Source organism: Myxine glutinosa, chromosome 8 (genome assembly GCF_964187855.1).
Source record: "Myxine glutinosa chromosome 8, kmMyxGlut1.1, whole genome shotgun sequence".
Lineage (NCBI taxonomy): Eukaryota > Metazoa > Chordata > Myxini > Myxiniformes > Myxinidae > Myxine > Myxine glutinosa.
Window position 1 is genome coordinate 78,311,609 of NC_136268.1, and position 20,514 is coordinate 78,332,122.

The 20,514-nt window shown below is 40.5% G+C and overlaps 1 protein-coding gene and 1 long non-coding RNA gene across 2 annotated transcripts in view; both read right to left on the reverse strand.

Moving 5' to 3' along the window:
• LOC137432611 (netrin-G1-like) overlaps positions 1 to 20,514 on the reverse strand; it is a 232,406-nt gene that overhangs the window by 51,433 nt on the left and 160,459 nt on the right. The gene's annotated exons all lie outside the window — the stretch shown is intronic.
• Positions 85 to 2,291, reverse strand: LOC137433626 (uncharacterized). Its single transcript, XR_013624325.1, has 3 exons — positions 1,520 to 2,291; positions 1,188 to 1,317; positions 85 to 967 (listed from the first exon to the last, which is right to left on the reverse strand). It is a non-coding gene; the product is annotated as an uncharacterized LOC137433626 (long non-coding RNA).

The window sequence follows — 20,514 nt, forward strand, 5'->3', positions numbered from 1 at the left end:
GGAAGGGTATTAAATTATACAGCACCTTTAATGAAGGAAAGGCAGTTGTTATTGAGCGTTTTAATCGTACTTTGAAAGAGAAATTATATAAAAAATTCACACAACTCGGTTCTCAAAAATGGGTGTATTTAATTCAGGATATTGTAGATAATTACAATAATACAGTTCATTCATCAACAAAATCAAAACCATCAGAAACATTTACAAAATTAGAATATGAAAAGGAGATTAATTTGAGAAAGCCCAAGTTCAAAGTTGGTGATATGGTAAGGATATACAAATGGAAAAGCCATTTTGAGAAAGGTTATACACAAAAATGGACTCGTGAATTATTTAAAATCATTGATGTAATGGATACAGTCCCTTGGACTTACAAATTAAATGATTTAAATGGAGAAGAAATCTTGGGTTCATTTTACTCGCAAGAATTACAAAAAACAAAGCTAATAATTCATTAAACAACATTTCTATTCACCCCACCCAGATTAGCTAATTTAATTAGTGGTAATAAAAAAAATATTAAATAAACAAAAATCATAAGCCACACCCACACAGACCACGCCCACACAGACCCCACCCACACAGACCCCGCCCACACAGACCCCGCCCACACAGACCACACCCATCATCCCCCACCCCCAGTGCGTCCCCCACCCTTGATCCCCCCTCATCCCACCCCCACCTTCCCCACACACACAAGGGGAGGGGAGGGGTGGGATGAGGGGGGGCCAAGGGAGGGGGACGCACCTTCCTGTCCCTTTTCCTTTATTCTCTTTTTGTAATTAAGAATTAAATAATTGTAAACAAAACAAATATATATAAATATTGAAAACATTAAAATCTTTATATTATTAAAACATTTTTCTTGAGGTATACATTCAACTTCTCCCCAGCATAAGTCATCAATTTCTTCCCAGCACAAGTCAAAGGTTGGTTCAGCAGATGTCTTCAGGTTTTGAATCTCTTTCTATTAAAGACAAGAGGGGAGAGATATTTATTTCATATTTATGTTCCATGTCAAAGCGTCTTGAAAAGCGCTATACAAAATAAATGTATTATTATTATTATTATTAATATAGGGTCGGATGCCCTTCCTGACACCAACCCTGAATCACCTCTTACGATGCGCAGGGATATGGTGTACCTATTATAAACGGTGAACCACACACACGTACACACATGCTTACCTCGAAAAAATCCAGCTTAGCGTCAAGATCGTTGAGTTGAAAATGTAGAGGTTCACAGGTTGGTAGGAAATAACCACTCCTTGGGAGATCAAAATCATCCCACTCAAAATTTTGGTCTTCGAGGTTAATACTGCAAACAAAATAAGGAGAAATTACTATGCTGAAGTAAGCCCGACAAAACATCACACACACGCACACACTTTCACAGATACATACACTCACATACACACACAAACACACACACATACACACACACACATACACATACACACACATACACACACACTAAGGCAGCGTCATTTAACACCAACGTATTTTATTTAGTGTCATACCTTTTACATGAATCCTCTAAGAACGGTGAAACTGGCAAATGGTTTAAATGCTCATTCGCCTCGTTGTAAATCTCTTTCGGAAAAACTTCATTTTCTGCCAAGACCAGGTCATTTTCAAAACCTGAATTGCTGTAATAAAAAAAATATATCATGTTATATAAATTTAAATTAATCACATACAAAGCTCTCACCAACAGTTCAATTCTGAATGTTCAAACAGTTCAAACTTACCCTTGTGAGTATTCTTCATCACTGGAATAAGACGAGTTGTCGTTCATCTTCATCGATTCGTAATTATGAAAACAGCACGACAACACGACTTTTATAATGTCCAAAATGTATTTTCGGGAACAGAACTCAGCTTTAACATTTCGAGGAAACAGGAAATAAGACCATGAGAAATTCCCAACGCGTCATTTCTTGTAAAGTTAAGCAACATGCCATTTCTTTCTTTAATTAAAAAAAGGTTCGAGGTTTAAGTATGGCATCCTTAATGAATGTGAAAAATATCAAATAGGTATAATTGAAAAGGCAACTGGTAAAAAAGTTCACAAAACAAATAAGAGAATTAATTTAAATACCGGTGAGTTGGGTAAAAAACATGGAAATATTTTTGAGTGGACGGAAAACTTTGATGGTTGTCAGGAAAATATATACTATAATTTTAAAATGGTATGTGGCACTGGAGGCGCTCAAACAAGAACATTGAGGGAGGTTTACCATTTTATCTTAGCTCAGTTAAAATATCTTAATAAAGAACCAAACTCAAACATATTTTTTGTTAATATATTAGACGGTGAGGAGAGTTGTAGGAGAATTAAATTATTTCCCACGCATAAACAAATATTTGTAGGGTCGATGTTTGAGTGGGTAAAAGGTCCATAAGGTCAGAAGGATCCCACAACTTTCCAGTATGTGTGAACCCCTAGCTCAATTAAAATATATTCATTATGTATTAGCCTAAGTAGATTAATTAACCCATGGTCCAAAAGGATCACAGGTTCACACTAGAGATCTGTGAACCCCTATCCCTCACACATACACATAAGTTAAACCTCAACTAAAGTTGAGGCTAAACTTTTGTGTATGTGTGAGTCATAATAATATACAGCCCCCAACCCAATCCCATCCCTAGCTCAATTAAAATATATTCATTATGTATTAGCCCAAGTAGATCAATTGGCTCATGATTCATAAGGTCAAAGGGCCCATAGTCTTTTGGATTAATAGGGGTGTTTTCCCAAATAGGGGTAAACGACATTAGATAGGGATTTCCCATGTTAAACGAGGTGTCCCAGAAGCAACATTATTACCCTACTTATATATATATATTATACATACATATATAATTTATGGATGTAGCTTCTTGTCCTATCCGAACATCTTGTCCTATGGTGAACTTTTGAATACTTTTCATGTTGTCTCACTTTCTGATAGGTGGATTATCTCACCAAATTAAATAAGTTACGGATGTAGCTTCATGACTATCTTTTATTTTCGACAAGCTTTCAGCCAAATAGGCCTTCTTCTCTGTCTTCCTCAAGTTCAACAAGTTATTTCCATTTTTAATATTCAATTTTTCATATCAATATTTTAAAGAATTTATTTTATTTTATACTAAATATGTATTAGTATATTCAATTTCTCACAGATATACATGTGTATATATATATCCAAATCAAATATATGTGTATGTGTGTGGATGTGTGTGTATGAATGATCTGGTGTGTTTTGTTGGTGAGTGGTGAAGGGTATAAAGGTGGGTGTCTGAGTGTTCCACCGTGTTTGTTTGGTGCTGTGGATTCTGGATGCGGAGGTGTTGTTATTGTAGTCTGCGTTCGCACTGGCTGGGGGTGGGGGTATGTACGCATCCAGGTGCAGTTGCTGCATGTGGATGTGTATGTGCCCCTGCTGGCCCACCTTAGCTGACCGTATCGAGGTTGAAGGGCCGAAACGGGATGATGCTGAGGACCTCGACTGACCCGGTCAGTGCGGCACACTTGTGACCAGGTGTGTTTTGAACTTATATATATATATATATATGTGTGTGTGTGTGTGTGTTTGTGTGTGTGTGTGTGTGTGTGTGTGTGTGTGTGCGTATGCATGCATGCATGCTTGCATGCATGTGTGTGTATGTCTTACCATAAATAGTCCACTCTGCCTAGCAATAAATAAATTATGAGAATTTTTAGCCAATTGGATGTATATTCACTATTTCCACAAATATGGTGGAATTGCCCACACCCCTCCCCCATAAATATGGTGGAATTGCCCACACCCCTCCCCCACAAAATATGGTGGAATCCCCCTCCCCCTCAGCTCGATCTATTGCTCCATACAGGCCCTTTCCCTCCCTCCCATTGTTACTACTTCCTTATAACCTTTCAATTCTCCACCCACTCCTCAGACACTGCCCTATATTTCCCCATTTCCTTATCTCATAAAAGAGTTCAATCAACTCACAAAAGTTTTACGTTTCTGGTGAGGATGGCCATACAGACATCAATGAACCATCACATCAAAGTTAACTCGGGTGTTTCTGTGCATTTGAAATGCAAGTTGAGAATTCTCATTATAACCAAGTGAGCTTTGAGGAATTTTCACATCTACTGAGCTATCCCACTCCCTCCCCACCAAAAAAAAAAAAAATCCTTTCAGATTTTCACAATTTTAAGCTTGGAAATGTTCTTAGCTCCCTACCTTGAATATATTTTGTTTCATCCAAAAGCAAAGTTATTAACATCACTTTACATGGAAGCTAAAAAAATCAACTCTTTTTTCCATGGTCCAATTTTTATCTAATCTTGAACATGATTTGATAATATTCGTATTACTTCGGATAACGCTTCTTTCATCATTACGGGTGATTTCAATGACCTGCATATGGGATTATTAATGCAACACACCTTATTGTCACAAATCGTTAAGATTACTAGGGGTTGTGCTCTTTTGGATAAGATTCTCACTGATTTAGGTGATAGTTATCATAATCCAGATGTATCTGCTCCGATATCTACTAGTGATCATGCTGTTGTCATTCTTCATCCACGTCAATCAATACAATCTTCTAAACCTCGTAAGGTTTCCTTTCGGACTTTTCGTGACTCTTCTATCCGTGATTTTGGACAAAGGATAATGCATATGGATTGCTCAGTATTGTGTGAGTGCAACAATCCTAATAGTATGGCTGAACAATTTCCTCAACTCATGAATACTCTGAATAAACATAGTTTTCAATTTGTTAAATGTCAGACAAATGATAAACCATGGATTAATAATGTCTTACACAGGTTGACATAACAATGACATGCTGCCTTTAAACGGGGAGACAATATATACCGCACTTTACGAAACAAGGAGAAAAGGACATAAAATGCCATAGCCCCCGTGGCTTTCGCAATTTTGCTGTATGTTGTTAAAGGTCTACGGTGTTAAAGGCCGCCAATCGGCCATATTTGGTCGGATTACCAAAAAAAAAATTCTCCATATGTATAATCTCATTTATTGTCTTTGTGCCAAGTATGAACAAATTCGGTCAATGCATAGCCAATGAATGGTTGGAGAAATGTTTAAGTAACAAAATGGCAGCCAGTCGGCCATCTTGGATCTGATCTCAAAAAGAAATGACATGCATATGTAAGCGATCATTTTCTGTGCGCCAAGTTTGAATAAGATCTGTAAATGCATTTCCGAGAAATGGTTGAGGACGTGTTCAATACCGGTTTTGTTTTTTACAATTAAAATGGCCGCCAGTCTACCAGTCGGCTATATTTGATCAGATCACTAATTAAAGTGAGGTGCATGTTCATGCCGTCATGTACTGTGTTCGTGCTAAGCTTGAACAAAATCAGACCATATATGTCCGAGAAATGTTTGGGGACACGTTTAACTAACGAAATGGCTGCTAGTCGGCCATCTTGGATCTGTTATCAAAAATAAATAACATGCTTTTGTAAGCAATCATTTTTTATCTGTTTGACAAGTTTTAACAAGATCAGTAAATGCAAGTCCGAGAAATGGCTGAGGACGTGTTCAACATCGGGTTTTTTTTACAACTAAAATGGTTGCCAGTCGGCCAATTTTTATACTAGGAAGATTGAACACCTAAAACAAACAGAACCAGGTAAATGGTGCAAACAAATCCGACATTTAACTGGACTTGAAAAGCAATAATTTTCTCTTCCTGAAAGTAGAAATAAAAGCATTCCTGAAAGTAAAAGCTGATCCAACTTGGTGTTCATTGTGCGATTTTGCCTACAATATGTAGTTTTTTAAAATCACACCGATCATAAACACACACAACTTCTTTCCTGGAAGTCCTTGCAGCGTCCATGTGTTTTATACCTCTCCCACCTCCCCCAAAGCCCTCCCCCTTCCACAGTTCTCTCGATGTCCCTACTCTCAAATGTTGTGTTTGTGTCCTTCCCCCTCTCTCCCCATCTTGTCTACCGCTCCCCTTATTTTGTGTTTTATGTGTCGGTTTGACTTTTTGTGTGATTAATGTTAGCTCTTTCACGAGCCTCGATCTTGTACACACAAAAAAAACAATAAACAAAAAAACTTCGATATCACTGATCAACATCAATATCTCCCTTGATCTAACATGCGGTGTTCCACAGGGTACAAAACTAAGTCCTATTTCTTGGCAATTTTTAATGATGCAGCTATCACTTCAGCTAATCGCTTGAAATGTGTTGATGATCTTAGCCTTATCAATATTAAATCAGACACATAGTTTACATTTGCAGTCTCATATTGATTATCTCACCAATTGGTGTCGTGTGAACCATATGAAGCTACATCCAATGAAGTGTAAATTTATGCAGATTTCATTTCTAATAATGTTATAATTGAATAATATATAATTCTTCTTCACCTGGCATAATTCTTCACCTCCGACTTAACTGCAGATTGATCATGTCCCACTAGAAACTTCTCCTCTCTCAAACGTTTTGGTCTTGTCATCCAGAATCATCTAAAATGGGATCCACAGGTTCATCATCTTGTTAGTAATACCTCATGGCGACTTTATATTTTGAGCAAATTGAAGAAAAATGGAGCTGAGGCCTAACATGATTTTGATATATAAAATGTACATTCTTCGGATGCTTGAATTTGGAACACCTGTGTGGTCTTCTGGCGTTATTGTTGCTCAAGCCCAATGCAGTTAGCGCATTCAGAAGAGAGCGACATACACATGATTGCTTTTCCGAACATCTTGTCCTATGGTGAACTTTTGAATACTTTTCATGTTGTGTCACTTTCTTGTCGTTAATTTCCTTCTTGCCGTTGTCAATTACAATCCACTTTGTTAAAACCTTGTTCATCTCGAAACGGCATCGTCATATTTTGCCCCAATGTTGACTTATTATGTCCGGTTGCAGGCTCAGAAACTTCAAACAACTACATACGGCTGAAATAAGAACTCAGATATATAAACAATCTCCTGTTCCTTTATGATTCAGCTGTTAAATGCTTGTTTTAGATTATTGTATAGTTTTAATTATTTTCTATAATATTGTTACATTTGTGTGGGGTAGGCAATAACTTAGCCCAGGTAGAATGGTATAGGTAGTGGGCTCTGACTATCGAGAAGAAAAAGAAACCCCATGTATCATAAGTAGGGATCCGGTAGACCGTATGTCGTGTAAGCACGTATCTTCATTCCCATCACAAGTGGGGTTTGTTAATTAGTTAGGGATTATGGGTAATTAATCCCCTGTATGTAATGGCCTCTGTTATGATTCCTCTGTTCCTTATGACACCAGCAGCACACACACCGAGACAGAAATCGCGCATTTATAGCACTAAATAAAAGCGACCGGAACAAGACATTAAACTACCGCTGGCACTGCCAGCCGCGACATCACAACACAAGCAGGCAGGTCCGGGAGGCCACGCCCCGAAGAGCAGTGATTGGTCCGAGATTGATTGACGCAAGAACTGCTAAGATGGGACTATGGGATTGGTGGAGCAGGCACGGATTACGTCAGAGCCTTGAGTATAAAAGAACATTCTGCCTGACATTTTCTCTCTTCCTCTTGGCTGTCCCTCTTGACTGCCTCGCATCTTCTGGCTTTGGCGGTGAATGCTCACGGTTTGATATCTCGCTCTGCTTCGGGAGTTCACGGCGAGTGGTCAGAGTTCATTGCACTCCTGCACGAGGGGAATTCATTGACGAGCGGGGGCGAGTGGAAAGAGTGCGGTCTGCTCGCTGTGCACTCAACGGCCAGAGGAGCGAACTATTTTATTGTATTTTACTTTGATTGAAATGAACTCTAAGTTCTTGTACTGCTTAAATAAAATTTGATTTGATTTATTTGTGTCTCATCCTTTGAAGTGACTTTTCTTGGCATGGTTGCTTCATCTGCAAATTGAAGAGATTTGTGTTCTTTCATGGATAAAATACTTTCTATGGTAAGAAAAGCTTCTTTCTATTCATGAAACTAGTGAGAATTCCATTCTTTCCATTCATTTGCATTTCGATGGAATGTGCTTCTTCGCCTTGAGCTGGCACACCTGCGGCATCTTCTGTCACCTTTTAGTCTCACTTGAATCCAAGATATCTGCCATTACTGTTATTGATGTTGTGAAAGATTATCAAAAGGTCTTCCTTAAAATAAAAGAAATAGATTTCAAGGCTCATGAAAGAGCTGAATGAAAGAGAAATGACAATGATGGAGCAGAGGAGATGAGCAGACAAGATGGAGCAGAGGGAGTTGTCATACAAAGGAGGATGGAGAAATGGGGAAGTGACAAACAGCATGTAGCAAGTGATGAAGAGGCAGCATAAGTAAAGGACCTACAGGCAATACAAGGAACTGAGTGGGCTGAATAGAGAGGAATGTAAAGAGCTTTGGCACAGGAGGATAGCATTCGGCTCATCAGGCCTGCACTGCACACGCACCTACCCTAGTATCAATCGCCTATCCACACATTAGCTGCTGACAAGTCCTGCCAATATCCCCATACCTCTCCAACTCCAATGCATCCAAGTACCTATCTAATTCCAATTTAAACCTATCTACCTGCTCAACTGCCACTACTTTTCCGACATCGTATCATAACTTTTTTTCCATTGGCATCTTATGATGTCACCTTTTTAAATAAGAAAGGGAAAAAAAAAACATTGTAACAATGGTCTCACTGCCAAAGTACACATTACAACAAAGCTTGCCAAACTAACATACGCATGCACTTCAGCCCAAACTCCAAAGCATGCAATAAAGCACACAAATAGACCCTACCCAGAGGTCAGAATGTATGGTCGTACCAATGCAAACATCCTAGCCCAACGTGCCCGAATGCATGGTCATATCATAACATCATCACGTCTATTGCTTTTTAGCTGTGACGAGCAGCTCTATGAGAGGACTGCATTGTTGTTCTTGTTGTTGGGGTGCCTTTTTGAATAGCGCATGCGCATACACTCGGACGTGTGTTGGTATGAGGTAAGAACATCGCGGACTAAAATCACGATTTGTTTGAAGAAACCAGAATAAATTTAGCAACAAAGACAACATGAATGTTTTCATATCAATCTCGTTTCACAGAACTTGACACAAATTAGGTGTAATTATTGAATAGTGTATGCGCATACACTCGGACGTGCGTTGGTATGAGGTAAGAACATCGCGGACTTCACGGACATCGCGGACTAAAATCGCGATTTGTTTGAAGAAACCAGAATAAATTTAGCAACAAAGACAACATGAAAGTTTTCATATCAATCTCGTTTCACAGAACTTGACACAAATTAGGTGTAATTATTGAATAGCGCATGTGCATACACTCGGACTTCCCCTACCGACGAAGCCCGTTTCAAATGATCCCTCTGCCACCCAGAATTAACATTAATAAATAACATTAATGAATTAACATTAACATTAACAGAAATAACATTCACGTCCATACATTATATGTAATCAGTTGATGAAGCATGTTGCGTCGCAAAACAAAGGACAAGACCAGAACTGAAAGACAAAAAGACGCTAGTGCATGCGTATAATTTAATGACTGGTCGAATTTGGCAGCGCATATTGCAACGGATATCCTCATGATTCTACACGTCGCAGCTGGTGGCCACACTGTTGTCATTTTTCTCTTGTTAAACTTTAACCTATTGTGTCTCCAAAATTGGCATGGTATGATCCATCTGTTGCTTTTTAAACTTGAACCTATTGCATCACCAAGATTGGCATGGTATGATCCATCTGTTGCTTTTTAAATTTGAACCTATTGCGGCGTCACCAAGATTGGCATGGTATGATCCGTCTGTTGCTTTTTAAACTTTAACCTACTGCGTCACCAAGATTGACATGGTATGATCCGTCTGTTGCTTTTTTAACTTTAACCTACTGCGTCACCAAGATTGACATGGTATGATCCGTCTGTTGCTTTTTAAACTTTAACCTATTGTGTCCCCAAGATTGACATGGTATAATCCGTCTTTTGCTTTTTAAACTTTAACCTATTGCGTCACCAAGATTGGCATGGTATAATCTGTCTTTTGCTTTTTAAACTTTAACCTATTGCATCACCAAGATTGGCATGGTATAATCCGTCTTTTGCTTTTTAAACTTTAACCTATTGCATCACCAAGATTGGCATGGTATAATCTGTCTGTTGCTTTTTTAACTTTAACCTATTGCATCACCAAGATTGGCATGGTATGATCCGTCTGTTGCTTTTTAAACTTTGACTTATTGCGTCACCAAGATTGACATGGTATGATCTGTCTGTTGCGTTTTTTAACTTTAACCTATTGCACCACCAAGATTGGCATGGAATGATCTGTCTGTTGCGTTTTTTAAAACTTTAATCTACTGTGTCACGAAGACTGGCATGGTAAGATGCCCACCAGACCATTTATGGTTCCTTCACTCGCGTTAACAGAGATAGCTCTGAAAAGGACCATTTAGGGCACATTGCATCTCCTGATTTATTACAACACCACCATATTTATGCTCCCCCATCTGTAATCATCCCCGTTTGTTCGGTGGAAATTACACGGGCTCAACCAAGTTAATTAATGGTTTTTATTTATTTTATTTTGCATTCCCACATCACGAAAACAAAATTTGTGTGTAAGTGATCTGCCTCTGGGCTACCAACATATTTTTGATTGCGACTTATTATTTCAATACATATTGCATTGAATTTCCTCGGGCAATGCCGGGTACTTCAGGTTGTATATAATAATGGAGGCACATACTCTTGATGGAGCTTCAGGGCATTCACAGCATGTCAAGAAATGTTTAAATAGTGTAACCACTCCTGGAGATATTGCCACTCTGTGGTGCAATACTCGAAAGTGGCCAGATTTGTAATTTGTTCATTAGGCTGGGGATTACTCATCCCCTCTTCAAAAAAAGACATCGTCGTGGGATTTCTAACAACCACCAACAAGTGCAGGCATACATGTCCTCCAGATTAGCGTCATTCCAATTGATGGTGCATACACCGATGTATGGCATTGCTATCCATGTGTGTGTGTGTGTGTGTGTGTGTGTGTGTGTGTGTGTGTGTGTGTGTGTTTGCTAAATAAAATATAAATGGGTATACATACATGCATACAAGTATATATATACAGTATATTGTTACGGATACGGGGGACGGCTCTCCCGTTAGCAAGGGGGGATTAGCCCCTTGTCCTGTTAAGCTGGCCGTCTCCCCGGTCCTGGTACTTGTAACGCTATCCCGCGGGATGGAACGGATCAGGGTTATGGGTCCAGGGTTTATCCCGAATACCTTTATCCGTCCCTCCGCAGACTAGGGAGACAAGTACCGCTCGAACCCCGGTTTGGATGGTCTAGTTAGTTGCCGAGCGGTTTTTAGCAACCCGAAGTTCGAGTCATTAGCCTTCACTAAACCCGATCCTGAACGTTGGCCGAATCGCACCACGTACACTCAATATTGAAACCACTAAAGCGACCGAACGAGAATGAAGAAGAAGAAGAAGTACAGAGGAATAACAGGATTTGTTAATTATTTACAAAAGCCAAAGCAAAGAGAGCAGTCAAGGTTATATACAGAAAATGGAAGGAGCAGGAAACACAGTGAAATCATTAGCTTACCTATACAAGCTTAATTAATAAACCCCAGGACAACGTTAAAGACAGATGGACAATCACACTTACACGGGGAAATGCAGGCAGGAATGAATGGCTTGGAGATGGGTGGCTTTGAGAGGCAAGGAAGGTTCAGCGGGTACTGGGCACGGTCGGGCCAGAAGGCACTGCCGTCAAGAAGCCGAGCCGCGGTCGTTGGTCCCAAACTGCGCGGGCGAAGTTCCTTTCTCCGTACTGCTGCCTCGCGCACTCCTTGCGTTGCCTCGGTCCGTTTTTCCTGCAGCGCGGCACGTCTCATGGCGGCTTGGTCACACCTGCTCATCTCCAGCGCATCTCCTGGACTCAGAACTCATCTCTCCTCTCAGCTCATCTGCGTGGGGAGCGTCCCGCGGCGGGTTATATAGGCCCCGCCCTTCACCCTTTGCGAACCTCCCCCAAGCGTTCTCTCTCCGCCCTCTCAAGCCAAACCCCTCGTTCTGGGTTGGATGAGCGGGGCCGACTTACTCCTCCCCTCTATGACGAGGTGGAGACCCGCCTTTCTTCTTCGTCGTTACCTCGTGCATAATGGAGTCAAATGCAGCAAAGTGGACGGGAGATGAAAATGCAGCAAAGTGGCTAAAGAGTCAAATGCAGCAAACCTGGCAAACCTGGCACTTGGAAGCTGCCATGGGGCGTCGGAGGGGCCTACTCTTATTTAATTCGGTGCAATGAAGAGTCAAACTATTGGGAAACACATCCTTAACCTACATATAATAAGGGACTAACTCTTTAAAAGGATATATGGTGTCCTGTGTGTAGGTTTATGGAATTAACTAAGAGGACGAGCTTCGACCTTTCTTTACATTACGAGGGTCAGTTACACACAACAAAACCATAATTCTCACATTCTTTACACTTTCTCAAATTCGTAACAATATATATATATATATATATATACAGACTTGGCATTTAATATGGAATATATTTTTTGTGGGGGTGAACTTCCTTTTCAAGATGTCTTAGAACCAAAAGTTCATTGGAATTATGTTGAAATTATTCTAGATTTTGTTAATGTGACCTTTAAAAGAAACAAAAACCACATTTGACATTTCGAAACAAATAAATTGATCCTTGAAAGTGATGTAAACTGATATCGAACTCAATTCATGGACAGTACTGTGTTAAACTTCTGTACGTTTTCCAGAAGTATCTCTTTATTTTGCACATTAGCCAAATTTTTTTCAACAAAAACAAAAGTTAAATTAGGACTGGGATTACAGACAGTAAAATTACAGTTCAGTACTTCGTGTAACCCCCACGAGCATTCAGGAGAGCACATACACGTTGAGGCATGCTGTTCACGAGATTTGCCAAGGTTTGGACAGGAATCGTTTGCCATGCAGTGACAATAGCCTGCTGCAATTCACGCACAGAGGTCGGCTGATGGTCCAAGTGGTCGATTTGATGCGTTAATTCTGCCCACAAGATCTCTATCGGATTCATATCCAGGGACATCGCAGGCCACTCCATATGCTCTACACCACGGTCAGCAAGAAAGTGTTGGATCATGCGAGCACAATGACGCCATGCATTGTCATCTTGGAAGACAAAGTTTCCTCGAAAGGCTGCACGTGAAGTAAATGTTAGCTCTTTCACGAGCCTCGATTCAGTATACAAAAAAACCCCCGCTAATTTCACCCCAATTCCACTTTTTTGAAATACCAACTTCTGTCCTGGAAGTCCTTGGTGTCCTTGTGTTTTATACTTCTCCCCCCCCCCCCCCCCCCCCCTTCCCATGCCTCCTCCACCCAAGCCCTCTCCCTTCCACACATCTCCCTGCTCTCAAATGTTGTGTTTGTGTCCTTCCCTCTCTCTCCCCATCTTGTATTCCGCTCCCCTTTTTTGTGTTTTATGTGTCGGTTGACTTTTTGTGTGATTAATGTTAGCTATTTCACGAGCCTCGATCTTGTATACAAAAAATAATAATAATTTAAAAAATTAAAGTATTCAGCCACACTGTGGTGCCATCTTGAGGCAATACTTCCTGAAAGCACCTTTGGCAGTGACTTCAGCTTTGAGTCTTCTTGGGTATGTCTATCAGCTTTACACATCTGGATTTGGGGGGTTTCTCCCATTATTCCTTCCAGATTTGCTCAAGCTCCAGATTTGCTGCCCATCCTACAGTTGGATGGGCAGCATCAGTGAACAGCAATCTTCAAGTCTTTCCACAGATTCTCAAAGGGATTTAAGTCTGGACTTTGGCTGGGCCACTCAAGGACTTTCACGTTCTTGTTCTGAAGCCATTCCAGTGTTGCTTTTTCTGTATGCTTGGGGTCATTGTCTTGTTGGAACGTAAATCTTTGCCGGAGTCTAAGGTCTTTTGCACTCTGAAGCAGGTTCTCTTCAAGGATTTGCCTGTATTTGGCTCCATTCATTGTTCCCTCTATCCTTACAAGTCTCCCATTCCCTGCCACTGAAAAGCATCCCCACAACATGATGCTGCCACCACCATGATTCATGCTTGTGATGGTGTTAGATGGGTGATGAGCTGTGCTTGGTTTCCTCCAGACGTAGTGCTTTGCATTCAGGCCAGATAGTACATGGTGTTATGTAGAATTATTATATGTAAGTGCAAAATTTGCTACACTAGTAGAACCAATGTTTTTTTGCATCTATATACCCTTGGCAACAAGACCTGAGTTGGTTCCATTTTTTTCAATGGCGTCTTCGGCGGCCATTTTGAATTTCAAAATGGCCGCCGTTTTTTGCAATTTTGTATGTATTCTAATTTCTACAGTCTTAAACTACACATAGATAACTATAATTACAATAATGAAAGAAATGTGAACATTTGCTTTATTCTTTTTTATCTTACAGGTATTCATAGACAAGTTGGATTTCAGCTTCACCGCCACATAATGTCATCGTTTGAAGAGCCGCCTTCTAAGAAGCAATGCACAAGTTACGAACTTTGTGTATTCTGCCAAGAGAGAACTCCTGAACCTTTGGTTGACGTTGCTCATGCCAATTTCAAATGTGCTTCATATGAAACATTTCTTAGCAGCTTACACAAAAGAGTGCAACTTGGCAACTTAAGCTTTGCGTCAGCTAGTAAGAGACTATGTGATGTTTCTTCAGTAGTACTTAAAGAAAAAAAGGCTACATGGCACAAGCAATGTTACAAGGCAGTGACAAATCGTGCTCATATCAAACGTGATGAAGTGAACTTTAGTAAATCTTGTAAATCAAAGAATATTTCAAATCTGACGAACCACAAGAGGGGACGACCGTCGAATCCTCAAAACCGAGCAGCACCGTCAACTTCAGCAACAACTGTGTCAACAGTTACAAGATCTTAAAGCAAAAGTGACTCATTCTTCAGAGATAAATGTTTCTTTTGCCAGAAAGATACTAATGAGGTTCTCCATCCTTGTACTAGTTATAGTAGAGGCTCGCATTTCACAGATATTGTCAATAAGAGTGGAAACAAGACTTGGCAGGTAAACCTAGGTGATGTGCTAACTTCTGGTGATTTACTTGCTAGAGATATTGTGTACCATCACCTTTGTTACACTCGTAACTGAGAAAAATATGTTCAACGTCCACATCGTAAGGGTGGTGAGTTGTCCTTTGAAGCCAAACAGGAAGAGAACCTGAAATCCATAGCAGCTGAAGTAGAGTTTACAAGCATCATACAGCAAAGGATTGATGAAGGAGAGTTCATCCCCATGCCTGATGTGCACCTTCTGTATAAAGATATCTTCCAGAACCACAACGTTCCTGGTTTTGATCCCAACAAGAGGCTATACTTAAACCAGAAACTGAAGAACAACCTGGATAATGTCGAAATCACAGGCATATCTGGAAAACTATCAACAGTTCATTCCAGTGATGCTGGTGCTGCAGCTATTCGGGCAGCTTCTGCTGAACAAAAGGATATGCAAGCAAAGTTCAAAATTCTCTTTCAAAGTGGAAAGATTATAAGAAATGCAATAACACAGGTGAGGCAAAATCCTTGGAAATTTGAGGGGTCGCTAAAGGACAGTATTGAAGTTGGAATACCGGAACAACTGTTCTGTATGATAAGATGGATCATCCAGGGAGCAGCCACCACCAAAACACAATCACGCAATGAAAAGATAAATGGAACATGTGCACTTATTGGACAGCACATCATCCAGGAGTTCAAATCTGATCGGCAGGTGCAATATCAGCCAAAGTCCTCAACTTCAACCTTCAGGTTCACAACTGAAACGCCATTAGGGGTTGGACTTTCACTCCATAGCCATCATGCACACCGCAGTCGCAGAGACATAGACATGTTGTACCAGAGTGGCGTTGGTGTTTCATATCAACGTGTAAAGGAGATCACTTCAAAGATTGCCACCACAGTCCAAGAGAATATGAATGAATTCAATGGCGTTTACGTGCCTCCAGGACTGTTGAAAAATCTGCCAATCAGATGCTCAGCTGATAACATAGATGCCAAGGTAGACACAGCTGATGGACGGACACATTCCATGGGACTGCTCTTGCTGTCTATCAACGACTTCCCCCAGATGTATCAGAATACGAGAATGTAGCTGAACCACTGAAGCTGCATGACAACACCTCAACAAAACCTGAGAACATCCTGCCAACTGTGACTGAAATGTCTGGGGGAACTGTACAATTACTGGTAACCCCAAGCCAAGTCGAAGTCCATGCTATGAAAACTTTCAACTTGGTCAGTATCAAGTTGTTAATGCAACACAGCAAGACTTTGCATGGCTACTTCCACGGTATTCACAGAGGCACCATGAAGAGACATCAGACGGTATACCAGTTTGGTCAGCATACAATTCTCGTGTGTGCACTCCAGAAGAGAACAAGACACCCAACCTTGATCAAGATCACACAATGCCTATCATTAAGGCACCAGCTCATGAGTGGACAACACTGGTGACAGTTCTTGAGAAGCTTTCATACCTCAATAATGTTGTGTGTCCAGAAAACACAGGAACGATCTTAGTTATATTTGACATGGATCTTTACAAGAGGGCCCTAAAGTTAGAATATCTTCATGACCAATATGCTGGGAAATGGATGGTATGCCCTGGTGGTTTCCACACTGTCTTGTGTGCACTAAGGTGCCTTGGGAGGACTGTTGAGCACAGCGGGCTTGATGAAGCTTGGAGCAAGGATCTGTACAGCACTGTGACAGTAAATCAGATACTCAATGGGAATCACCACAATCGTGCTGTTCAAGCTCATGAGCTCACATTAGAGGTATTCTTTGATCTCTGGCTTTCAGAATTTCTGAAAGAGAAGCCTGCAGTTGTAGAAGCTCTATCTGCCTGTATGGATAACTTGATAGAAGCAAACAAGAAAGAGGTAGGCATTCAGGAAGCCCATCACCAACTTCTAATGGAGATTGAACATCTAAACTTGGAAAAGGAGCTGAGTGATTTTGACAGGAGCCACAGTAAATTCCCAATGTATCAATGGGCACGAATGTACATGAGGCAAGTGTTGGCGCTGATTAACTTCACACGTTCACTGAAGCAGCCAGATTTCTTCCTGTACTTGGCATCTCTAGAAAATTTGTGCATATACTTCTTCAGCTACAACCGACTAGATTATTCTCAAAACAAGTTGTTAGCCAAAGATATTTCTCAAAAAACGTCTGTTAACTGGATATAAGTGTTCTGGTGGATTTTCTGTACAAGGAATGACAAAAATGCCAGAAAAATGGTTAATCAGTGTTTTATGTGAAAAGTTACCTACAAAATTGCAAAAAATGGCGGCCATTTTGAAAGTCAAAATGGCCGCCAAAGACGCCATTGAAAAAAATGGAACCAACTCAGGTCTTGTTGCCCTAGGGTATAAGGATTCCAAAAAACATTGGTTCCACTAGTGTAGCAAATTTTGCACTACAATGACAACACCATGTACGAAGAGAGTTCAATTTTCATCTTATCAGACCAGAGAATATTTTGCCTCATACCCAGACAGTCTTTCAGATGCCTTTTACAAACTCCAGGCATGCTATCACATGCCTTTTTCTCAGGAGTGGCTTCTGCCGGACCACTCTCTCATAAAGCCTAGATTTGTGAAGTGCTGCAGAGACTGCTGTCCTTCCGGCAGGTTCTCCCGTCTCAGCTAAGGAACTCTGTAGTTCTGTCAGAGTGATCATTGGGGTCTTGGTCATGTCAGGGAATAAATATTCATATTGACAATATTGCTAGAATATATCTCAATGTAATCTTGTTTAAAGTGGAATATGTTTTACTTTACAAAGTAAAAGGAATATGTTTTACTTTACAAGATGAGCCAAGAGCATAGAACTAGAGCTAACAGGTGATCGAGAGAGTTAATTTCAGACAAAATGTGTAACGCTCTTGGACCGCCACCTGTCTATCAAAATTAGCCTATGTTCAGTTCACTGCACACAGGCTGCAAATTCTTCCTCAGCAGGTCAGAGCATTTGACCTCTTGAACAGAAATAAGTACTAGCTGGCCAAGAGAGAGCCAAATAAGGTTTTGGACAAGGGAACCAGAGACACCCTGCATGCTCCGCAACATCAAAGGAGTTTGGGGCTTTAAAACCAAGAGAAAGTTGCGATTGAAAAGCAAAGAGAACTGGGAGAGTGACGGAGAAGCAGTGGACTGGGAGAGTGACTGAACAACTTGAAGACCAGTTGACCTGATCAACCAACTGGAGACTGGTCAACAACTGAACGAGGTTCAACAAAAGACCTACAGAAGGAGCTACAGCCACGACCGACAGAACAACGTCATTAATATCTAATTCGTACATTTAGTGAAATACAGCAAAACTCTCAAAAGTGAATAAAACATTGATTTTGCTATAACGAGTTTCTGGAAGTTTCTGAAGTAGAAAAGCAGTTAATTTATTATTCTACAAATTGGTGGTCCGTAAGGGAGTCAACTCCACAGAACAAGGTAAGCTTTTGTTTGTTATCTGTGTAGTCTGATGTTAATCTGTGCAAATTGTTCAGTGTTTGAGTTTTGTGTATATTTGTTGATATGTGGAAGGTGGAAAAAGCCATGAGGCACACCTCCTCGAGGGAGGACCGCTTGGTCCCTTCGGGTTTTAAAGGTGTGAAAAGATGTCAGAAGTCATGACGATTAAATATTTATTTTTTTTAATAATAATAATTTTTTTTTTGTTTTTTTTCTGTAATTTGAATTTTTTTTCGGTACATTCTACGAGTGCAAAGAGCCACTAACGAATCCCGGGACGTTAGCGAAAAAGGTGCTGCATTCGTCCAGTCATGAAAATATTTTGTGTATGAATATGCTTTTTGTGTAATCATTTGATTTCATACGTGATTCCAGTTTAATGGTCTGCGTCACATATCTGCCCGTTCCTTTTGTATGATGATTCAAATATTGTTGGGTTCCTATGGTTGAGACTTATATAATATATTTTTCCTGTGGTGAGCCTCTTCTTTGATGTGGTCACGAGGGACGAGTCGATATGCTCTCGCACAAGTTGAACAGCGATTTTTAAAAAACTATTATCTGAGGATTTTTAAATAACTAGCGATTTTTGTAAAAAAAAACTGCATTTTATACAGCGTACAGTGCTAAGGAAAATCGGCTGGATTCGATTTTCAAACATGAATTCCCAGTGTGGTAACAATGGGTTTTGCACTGTCATAAAAATTCATCTGACACGTGTTAGCGTGCGCGCCAGGCCAATTTGTCTGCACGAGTCGACAGACGGTCTAAAAATAGGCATTCTTTTCCACTTCCAGCCGGGCACGTTGTAAAATGCGTGCAGGCAGGTTGCCCATGGCAACGCTTGGTGTTGCGTCTTGGTCCCTGTCCACTTCTTACATATGGGATCAGAAACGATTTTTTTAAATGTAACCTCTTTCACCTTCTCCTGCCCTACACCCCCCAGCCAAACACATTTGGGAGACAATTGTAATTACATATGTAAGTTACAGATGAGTATTGGGGAGGTCATACAGGAATTTATTGAAATAAGATACTATGCCATGTGGCAAGGCAATTAACTGGACCCAAACACAAAATTGTACCTGTTTGATGAAACAAAACTTAGATCTGTATATATATCGGTGAATTTACAGGTAAATGGATTTGGTGACCCTTTCAAGTGGTGAACTAACATCACGTCCTTTCCCTCCCCCCCCCCCCCCCCCCTTCCATTTCCTGTCCCCTCTACCCCAATCCTAAACCCCATCCTGCCATCATCCTCCCCACCAAGTCAGGTTATATTACAGATTGTGAGGCATGTATAGAAGTGTGTTGTTGAATAGGATTGTTGATTGTATGGGATTGGATGGGATTGTGGATCCCATATCCCATTGGATCCCATATTGATTTAGCATATCACCTCATTATGTGGTCTTGCTGTGTTTTTTTGTGTGTGTGGGTATGGGTATGTGGGTATGTATGTGTGGGTATGCATGTGTTTTTGCACCCCTCTTCCCCCCCCCCCTCCTCCAACCATGGCCCCAATACTGCTAAAATAATTTGTGAAATGGTACGACACAGTTTACATCGTTAGATAATATACAGATGAGTGTATGACTTGCACAGAAGTTCGAGAGGGACAATAGTATCCACCATATAACCTCTCACAGCCTTGTAAGGGAGAATAAGTGCAGCCAATAATACACAGTTATTTTTACAAAAATACAATGTGTCGTATTTCGCATAGTATTAATACCCCTAAGGGAGCCCCGCCCCACCCCCCCAGCCTCATCCCTCCCTTGGCATTCTGCCACTTCTCCTCCTCCCTTCCCCACCCTTCATCATTAATGATCAGTGGTCATGTTCATTCTCAAAGTTTGTTGAAATGACTGATTATGGTATGACTCTGATTATGGTAATGCATTACAAATTACAATTTACAATTTTTTTACAATTATAATTTATAATTGCCAATTTACAATTATGGTAAATTTACAT